Source organism: Micromys minutus, assembly GCF_963924665.1.
Source record: "Micromys minutus genome assembly, chromosome: 24".
Classification (NCBI taxonomy): Eukaryota; Metazoa; Chordata; class Mammalia; order Rodentia; family Muridae; genus Micromys; species Micromys minutus.
In genome coordinates, this window is record NC_137959.1 from 827,144 (window position 1) to 837,065 (window position 9,922).

The 9,922-nt window shown below is 38.9% G+C and overlaps 1 pseudogene across 1 annotated transcript; it reads left to right on the top strand.

Moving 5' to 3' along the window:
- The first annotated feature begins 6,110 nt into the window (after nt 1–6,110).
- LOC308435880 (putative RNA-binding protein Luc7-like 1) lies at nt 6,111–6,977 on the top strand (annotated as a pseudogene). The gene has a single exon. The product of its transcript is annotated as a putative RNA-binding protein Luc7-like 1 (transcript).
- Nucleotides 6,978–9,922: the final 2,945 nt, after the last annotated feature.

A 9,922-nucleotide genomic window follows, 5' to 3' on the forward strand; every position in this document is an offset into this window, starting at 1 on the left:
TTGCTGAACTTGTTTATCAGCTGTAGGAGTTCTCTGGTGGAATTTTTGGGGTCACTCAAGTACACTATCATGTCATCGGCAAAGAGTGATATTTTTATCTCTTCCTTTCTGATTTGTATCCCCTTGATCTCCTTCTGCTGTCTAATTGCTCCAGCCAGGACTTCCAGTACTATGTTGAATAGGTAGGGGGAGAGTGGGCAGCCTTGTTGAGTCTCTGATTTTAGTGGGATTGCTTCAAGTTTTTCGCCATTAAGTTTGATGTTGGCTGTTGGTTTGCTGTATATTGCTTTTATTATGTTTAAGTATGGGCCTTGGATTCCTGTTCTTTCCAGGACTTTTAACATGAAGGGGTGTTGGATTTTGTCAAATGCTTTCTCAGCATCTAGTGAGATGACCATGTGATTTTGGTCTTTGAGTTTGTTTATATGGTGGATTACATTGATGGATTTCCTTATGTTAAACCATCCCTGCATCCAAGGGATGAAGCCTACTTGGTCATGATGAATGATCGTTTTGATGTGTTCTTGGATTAGGTTTGCAAGGATTTTGTTGAGTATTTTTGCATCAATGTTCATAAGTGAGATTAGTCTGAAGTTCTCTTTCCTTGTAGGGTCTTTGTGTGGTTTAGGTACGAGGGTTATTGTAGCCTCAAAAAAATGAGTTGGGTAATATTCCATCTGATTCTATCTTTTGGAATAGTTTGGCAAGTATTGGTGTTATATCCTCAATATATGACTGATAAAATTCTGCACTGAACCCATCTGGACCTGGGCTTTTTTTTGGTTGGGAGGATTTTGATGACTTCTTTTATTTCTTTAGGTGTTATAGGGTTATTTAGATGGTTTACGTGGTCCTGGTTTAATTTGGGACCTTGTATCTGTCTAGGAATTTGGACATTTCCTCCAGATTTTCCAATTTTGTGGAGAATAAGTTTTTGTAGTAGGATCTGATGATTTCTTGAATTTCCTCACTTTCAGTTGTTATGTCGCCACTTTCCTTTCTGATTTTGTTAATTTGTATACTCTTTCTTTGCCCTCTAGTTAGTCTGGCTAGGGGTTTATCAATCTTGTTGATTTTCTCAAAGAACCAACTCTTGGTTTTGTTGATTTTTTCAATGGTTCTTTTTGTTTCTATTTGGTCAATTTCTGCCCTAATTTTGATTATTTCTTGCCGTCTACTCTTTTTGGGTATATGTGCTTCCTTTTGTTCTAGGGCTTTTAGCTGTGCTGTCAGGTTGCTGATGTGAGCTCTCTCCAGTTTCTTTTTGGAAGCACTTAGGGCTATGAGTTTTCCTCTCAGTACTGTTTTCATTGCATCTCATAGGTTTGGGTATGTTGTGTTTTCGTTTTCGTTGAATTCTAGAAAATCCTTAATTTCTTTCTTTATTTCTTCTTTGACCCTGCTATCCTTTAACAGAGCATTGTTTAGTTTCCATGTGTATGTGGGCTTTTTGTTGTCTTTGTTGTTGTTAAAGACCAGCCCTAGACCATGGTGATCTGAGAAGATGCATGGGAGTATTTCAATCTTCATATATCGATGGAGGCTTTTTCTGTGTCCAATTATGTGGTCTATTTTTGAGAAGGTGCCATGGGGTGGTGAGAAGAAGGTGTATTCTTTTACTTTGGGATAGTATGTTCTGTATATATCTATTAATTCTAGTTGGTTCAAAGTCTCTGCTAGTTTTGCAGTGTCCTTGTTCAGTTTCTGTTTCCCTGATCTGTCCATTGGTGAGAGTGGGGGTATTAAAGTCTCCCAGTATTATTGTGTGGGGTGAAATGTATTTTTTGAGCTTTAGTAGGGTTTCTTTTATGAATGTGGGTGACTTTTTATTTGGAGCATATATGTTAAGGATTGAGAGTTCCTCCTGACAGATTTCCTTGGTAATGAGTAAAAAGTGTCCTTCCTTATCCTTTTTGATAACTTTTGGTTGGAAATTCACTTTATTCGATATTAGAATAGCCACTCCAGCTTCCTTCTTGGAGCTGTTTGCTTGGAAGTTTTTTTCCCACCCTTATACTCTGAGATAGTGTCTGTCTTTGTCTCTGATATGAGTTTCCTGTATGCAGCAAAAGGCTGGATTTTGTTTATATATCCAGTCTGATAGTCTATGTCTCTTTATTGGAGAGTTGAGACCATTTATGTTAATAGATATCAAGGAATAGTTGTTTCTGTTTTCTGCCATTATTGCTTTTTTGGGTTGAGTTGTGTCTGTGTTTTTTTCTTCCTTTAGTTTTCTTGTTTAGGAGTTTTCTTGTTTTTACTAGGCTGTATTTTCCCTCATTGTATTGGGTTTTGCACCTATAATTCGTTGTAGTGCTAGGTTTGTGGTCAGATATTGTGTGAATTTAGATTTGTCTTGAAATATCTTCGTCTCTCCATCGATGGTAATTGATAGTTTTGCTGGGTATAGCAGCTTGGGCTGGCACTTGTGCTCTCTTAAGGAGTGCATGATGTCTGTCCAGGCTCTTCTAGCTTTCATAGTCTCTGTTGAGAAATCGGGTGTGATTCTGATTGGCCTGCCTTTATATGTTACCTGACCTTTTTCCCTTACTGCTTTTAGTTTTCTTTCTTTACTTTGGGCACTTGATGTTTTTACTATTATTTGTTGGGAGGTATTTCTTTTCTGGTCCAACCTATTTGGAGTTCTGAAGGCTTCTTTTATGCTCGTGGTCATCTCATTCTTGAGGGTAGGGAAGTTTTCTTCTATGATTTTGTTGAAGATATTTACTGTGCCCCTTAGTTGATACTCTTCTCCCTCTTCTATTCCTATTATCCTTAGGTTCGGTCTTCTCATTGTGTTTTGGATTTCCTGGACATTTTGAGTTAGGAGCTTTTTGTTTTTTGCATCTTCTCTGGCTGTTTTGTCTATGTTTGCAATGTTGTCTTCTGCCCCCGAGATTCTCTCTTCGATCTCTTGTAATCTATTGGAAATACTTGCTTCTCTGACTCCTGATTTTTTTTTTTTTTTTTTTTTTTTTTTTTTTTTTTTTTGGTGTTCTGACTCTAGGGTTTTCTCTTTTAGTGTTTGCTTTATTGTGTCAATCTCTGTTTTAATTTCCCTCTTCCATTCCTTTATTTCTTTGGTTCTGTTTTCCTCTAGTTCTTTGATTTCTTTGAGTGTTTTTCTTGTTTCTTCTTTAAAAGCTTCTGAATCTTTTTGCTTTTCCTCCCTTTCTTGTTTAAGTATCTCTATCAGCATCTTGAGGTATGATTTCAGGTCTGTGTCTTCTTTTTCTGGAGTGTTTGGAATTCCGATGTTTGCTGTTATGGGAGAGCTGGGATCTGGTGTTGCTAGATTGTCTTGGTTTCCTTGGGATATACTCTTTCTCTTTCCTCTTGCTATTTTGTTGTCAGTGATATGTTCTTGCCTTTCCCTTGTATCTGGTCTGTGTCCCTGGTTCCTCACTGGTCCAGGTTTCAGATGGGCCGAGCCCTTTTTTATGCCTCAGAGTCATCAGGTGTGAGCAGAAGTTCCAAAGTTCTGTTTCTGTTTGCTGGATAAGGCAGGGGGTGCACTTTCCCTGTGAACTCCGAAGAGATCTCTCTGCTCCCCTGCGGTGTAGGTCTCCCACTCACCAGTTGCTCAGCCTCTATGAGCCGCCGTTCCGCGTGGCCAGGTAGGCCAGGCTCCGCTCTGCGTCCGGAAGTCGCCTCCGGGTGGAAACAGAAGTTCTAATTTTCTGTTCCCATCGCAGTTGCTCAGCCTCTATGAGCCGCCGATCCGGGTGGCAGGTAGGCCAGGCTCCGCTCTGCCGTGTCAATGTTTTCTAATCTATCTTTTATCCCTGATATTCTTTCTTTTATTTCTTGTATTCCGTTGGTGAGGCTTGCATTTATGACTCATGATCTCCTTCCTAGTTTTCTATCTCGAGGATTGTCTCCCTTCCTAATTTTTTTTTTTTTTTTCTATTACCATGTTTAGATTCTGGATGGTTGTTGCAGTAAATACCAAAAAATGAATTTATCTTGTAACTTTTTTCCCCCACAGCCTCACACTGCGAGCACTGCTTCTAGTTCAGAGCTGCGTTCACAGACTCTGTCACTTGGTCCAAGCTGCCCCCAAGGTCTCACTCTGTCTGCATGACCACTCCCTTCCCAGGGATTTTTACTCTGACTGCCCTACTGATTCCATCTTGGTTTGCTTCTTTACCCTAAGTCCCAACAAAAACACAACTCTAAGGCATGATATTTTTTCATACAAGTTTATATATTCAATTCTCAATCCACAAACCCACTACACAACAAGATTACATCAATTGGATAAAAATAAAAACTGCCCTTCTATATGAGATAAAAGACCTATATGCTCCTTAAAAGTTCATGGCACTTAGTGTCAATTAAGCCCACCTGAATCTAATTCAGCCTTCTCAATGTCCATCTTGGAGCTTCTCTTTTTGCCCTCTTCTCTTCTCTCCTCTCCTCTGACTTCTGACCCTCTCTTTCCACCTCCCTTACCCTGCTCAATCACCAGCTCACCTTTATTTTACTAATTAAAATGGAAAAGTTCAAGTGAAGTACTTCATTAGTATGTGACTAGGCAGCCCTTCTTGGGGAAGTAAAATTAGTATCAAAATACAAACTGCAGGATGATCTACAAATGGTTTTGTTTAATTCCTTCACCTGTTTGGTTGTGTTTTCCTGAAATTTTTAAAGAGACTTTTGTGTTCCCTCTTTAAGGGTCTCTACTTGTTTACCTGTATTTTATTGTAATTCTTTAAGGAAATTATTTATGTCCTTAAATCCTCTAATATCTTCATGAGATGTGATTTTTTTTTCAGAATCTTAATTTTTGTGTGGGTCAGGTGTCAACTGCTTGCTTTAGTAAGAGAACTGAGTTCTGATGATGTCAAATGGCCTTGGTTTCTGTTGCTTAGATTCTTATACTTGCCTCTTTCCATCTGGTTATTAGCATCTTTGGTGTTAGATGGTTTTGCTTTCTCTGACAGTGGCTTGACCCTACTATATGCCTGTGTGTCAGCTTAAAGACCAGCTCACTCTGAGAAGAGTTAGGCTATAGTTGTGGTACCGGGTCATCTTCAGGATGCAAATCAAAAGCAAAAGGATCCTGTCCCAGGCTATTCCTCTGTTCCTTTTCCCTGAGGGCTCTGGGCAGGTTTCTTGGAGCACAAGTGGTAGTGTTACCTGTGTTCTCACCAGTATCAGCACTCCTTGGAAACAAGCTCTCTGCTGTAGGGTTCTGGGAACAGAGAACTGTAGCACAGGGTCAGCTCTGGGCACAAACAGAAACTGGAAGGATTTTCTACCAAGAAAAATTAAATCTACATACAATAATTTTTAAGCATCTTAGTGAGGATCATGAACTTAATTGTATGAATGAAGTGTTGGCCAAAACAAGTTTATAGCTATTCAAAAAAATCTCAAAACACAATAATTGAACTACGTCTCCAGTGGGACACTTTAGATCAAAATATCTTTCAATGAATTTTAAACACCTGTAGCAATTAACATTGATTTAGTGTTATATATCAATATTAATCTCAGTTGGTGACACCAAGAGTTTGGTGCCATCACTATGAGTTGAATAGAAGAGTATTTTTCTCATTGAGAAGTGTATATTCTTGAATGTTTAAAAGAACAATTAATATTGGGGAAAGGAATATGGAGAGCTCTTATTAAAGAAGTTAATTGAGAATCCTGAACTAAACTTAGGATGTAAATTTTAAATACATTTCTTCATTCAAAATAATACCTCATTTTCTAACCTTACCCACTGACAAGTTAGTGAGGTCTAGATACAATGACCAATTCTACATTCGTAAAGTTCCCTTACAACCACAGTGTTATCATGAAATAATATTTATCAGTAAAAGGTAACAGGATTTTCTGGGGGAAATGTCTGACTCCACATCTAGGATAAAGGAACAAGATGAATCTGAAATCAACTTTCAGTAACCCAAAAATCTATTGTACCTGAGTAGAAATATGCATCAAGAGATATGGCACAAAGCTTGATGAAAAACTCATTTGCCAGAAGAGAATAATAATTAGACATTTTTAACCTGAAGCAGACCAGTGCATCTTTTGTTATCACTATTTGCTGCTTCTGCTGCTGAGTTGTGAGCAGTTTGCTGGCCATGTTACTGGCAACCATGTCTGCCCCAGCACAGGTGCAGCTCTTCTGGATCAGCTCATGGGCACAGCCCAGTACAGAGATGGAATCAAACAGAGAGTCAAATTTACAGATGAGCATGTCTGTAAGAGTCACTTTATGGACTGCTGCCCCCATGCCATGCTTCCTGCGATGTATGCGAATTTAGGAGAATGTACCAAAATCCACAACTTGGCCCTTTGTGCAGATCATAAAATTGAAAGTAAAGAAAGAGACCTGTTTGCTTTTGTTGTTTTTTCGTGTGTTTATTTGTTTTAAATTAGATGCCATCGATTACTTAGAGTTCTTCACTGCAGAGTGTGATCGGGAAACTAAACTTGCCAAGAAACAGCTGGCAGAAACACAGAAGGATATCAGTGTAGAAATCTCTGCAAAGGCAGAAAAAGCACATGAGTTAAGTGAAGGAAAAGGAAAATTTCAGCTAGGAAATGTGGATTAATTCCAGGAGATTCTTAAGGAAGTGGAGAATGTTTGTGCAAAGAGAAAGGAAGCAAAGGAAGAATATAGAAATCCCATCCAGTTTTCCAATGGCAAAAACTCCGTGTTTGCGAGGTTTTTGTTTTCAGCTTATCTTGGTCTCTATAATAATGACCATCATCTTGAAGACCACTTTGGGGAAAAGTTCCACTTGGGGTTCACTGAGATCTGAGAAGAGCTTTATCAGTTGTGAAAAACTGTTCCTGAAAAGCAGGAAAATAGAAGTCAGGATAGATTGAGGAGAATAGAGGGGAGAGCAAGGGGTCAGGATCAAGAACACAAAATCAGAGGAGGTCACACTCCTAGAATCTATGACAGAGGTGGTCTAGGTCTATCTCCAGAACCAGCGCTGTCTCTGCCATCGCTGTAGCCACAGCCCAGGTCACTGAGAGGTTTCCACCGGGACTGAGTACACAAATGTGGAGTGCCTTGCAGCCATTTGTATTTTGATGCTGATTCAACTTCCTCAAGAAGGGCTGCCAATCACGTACTCAGGTGACTTCATCAGAACCTTCCGATTTTAATTTGTAAAATAAAGGCGAGAGCCAATGATTGGGCAAAGGAAGTGAAGGTGGAGAGAGAGGTCAGAGGAGAAGGAGGAGGAAAAGATGGACAAAAAGAAAACCAAGATGGAGCCGGGAAAGCAGACCTGTATCCTGGTGGCCGTAATCGGCAATAGGTAGATAATGAATATTTTAAGAATTTCTGTAGGTCATTTTATCTCATAAAGAAAGGCAGTTTATGTCTTTGTCCATTTTATGTAATCTTATGGTATAGAGGGTTTGTGAATTGAGAGTTTGATATATAAACCTGTATAAAAAGCTTTGGGCCTAAGAGTCACATTTGTGCTGTGTGGTGGGTAAAAAAAATCACGGTGGGGTAAAGAAACACACCGGAACAAAAGCAACAGAGCAGCTGGAGTGAACTGCCTCGGAAGGGAATCTCATGGAAAGTGTACCTCGTGGACTGAGTGACACAGTCCATGCACTCGGCTCCACACTAGAGTGGTGTCCTTGGAGTGAGACCTCAGGGGGCTGATAAAGAGATAAACATTTCTTATTTAATATTTACAACACCACACAAATAACTACTCTGAATCCTCAGTACCTGCAGCCAGGATTGAGTCATAACTCCTTGTTTTCCCAAGGTCTGCTGGGGTCTGTCATCTTAGCCCTTTAGCCACTGCATCTGGTAGGAACAAGCTTGGGCTTGTGGGGATGCAGATTTTGGGTGCCAAGAACCCAGGGTTGGTGACCTAAGGGAAATAGTGCTTGGAATTGGGTAGATATACTGAGCTTTCACATGGCCCTGTGAGACACTTGGCTGGGATTTATGTAGTTTAACTTTGTGAAGAACAGCTGAGATTTTTTTTTCTTTGAATAGGTCTTGCTTAATTACCTCTTGTACTTTGTTTGTGTGTTTGTTTGTTTGTTTGTTTTGAAACAGGCACTCTCTTTGTAACTTAGGTTACCATGATCTCTGGTTCTGTCTGCTTCAGCCTCCCCAGTACTAAAATGAAAAGTACATATCACCATGCTTGACTTGCTTTTTCATTGTCTTTACATACAGGGTCATATATTTCACAAGCATAGCTTTGTTGTAATCCTATTTGCTTTGTTTCTCTTACACCGAAAAGGTTTCTTACTAAAATTATTTTTAAAAAGAAATATTTAACTATTTTCAAAATATTCTTAAAGAACAATTTTAAGTCTAGCCATGGTAGATTAGCTGACAGTAGACTAGCTTCCTGCTCCAATTAGCAAGAAAATGAAATAAACATATAAATAAAATTGAATTCCAGGACATATACAGGAAATTATGATTCAGTTATTGAAACTTGATGACAATTATAATGTCCCATATTTTTAAATGTACTACTTGGAAGCTGGATCAGGAAGATTACCATAAGTTTGAGGTAAGCTTAAAGTATATGGTGAGTCCCTGATTAGTCCAAGCTACAGAGTAAGATGAGGTTTGAAGAAAATAAAGAGATGAGTGGAGGTCCTAAATCTTAGATACTGGTTCATGCAGGATCTTGAGAAAGCCTGGCACTCTTACTAAGTTAAATCATAGGACAGGCCTAATTGATTGTACCTTGCTATACCATATTTGGTTTATATACCTGGATGGTCTGCTCTTTTCTGAAGGAAAATGAAGGAGAAATAGATCTAGGAGTGAGGAGAAGTGTCAGGGAGGACCTGAAAGGAGAGGAAAGAGGAGAAACTGGGTTAGAATGTAATACATGAGAAAAAAATCATAAAAAAACATGGTTTGAGTTTTTCAAATGTATGCAAATTATTTGGCAGAGACACATGGGGAAAGGGTTGTGAGTAGACAAAGATACAACAATCTTCACACACGTTTCTTCAGCCTGTGAAAGAATGCTACATCATCAATGCATTGTAAAGAAATGCATGACACATAAATAACTCGATTATATAAAGAAACACCAGGACACATAATTCCCAGCTTCTACATGGGGATAGAAACATGAAGGTTCTGATGTGCCTGAATGGGAGAGGGCTTGTTGAGCACAGGTGTTCTGAATTGACAGTACTTGGGGCAAAGTAGCTAAGATGTTTTGAAACCTAATTTAAAAACTAGCCTCAATAAGACCAAGTAGTAATCAACTAACTGAAATGCCTGGAAAAATAAAGTCCAATGTGATTGTAAGAAAAACTTTTTGATGGAAGATTCTGATGATTTCATAGTCATGTAGGTGTGGCAATTTACGAAACTGCACAATCATATGCCACTTATTGCATGGTTTTGTATAACTATAAAACTAACATCAATCAATTTCTTAACAAGACATTCCTCAGGACAAGATGAGTGAGTACCCAAGAAACATTGAAAATATTCTCAGCACTGCTAGTGATGAAGAGAAGGGAAATTAAAACCCAAAGAAGATTTCATTATATAATCAGCAATGTCCCAAATCCTAAAGATTTACTACACTGTGCATGTTAAGACACAGTAATGCACTGGAACTCACATGCTGTTGTGTCTGGCAGGAATCTAACAATCAGTTTTCAAAACTCTTAGGGGGTGGGGGTGGAGAGATGACTCAGAGGTTAAGAGCACTGACTGCTCTTACAGATATCCTGAGTTCAATTCCCAGCAACTACATGGTGGCTCACAACTAATGTATCTAATGCCCTCTTCTGGTGTGTCTGAAGTCAGCTACAGTGTACTTATATATAATTAATAAATAAACCATTAAAAAAAGAAAACTCCTGGGTTCTTTAAAAGCAAACATAAAATTACCAGACCATCCAGTCAGCCTACACCAAGATATTACACCAAAACCTTGAA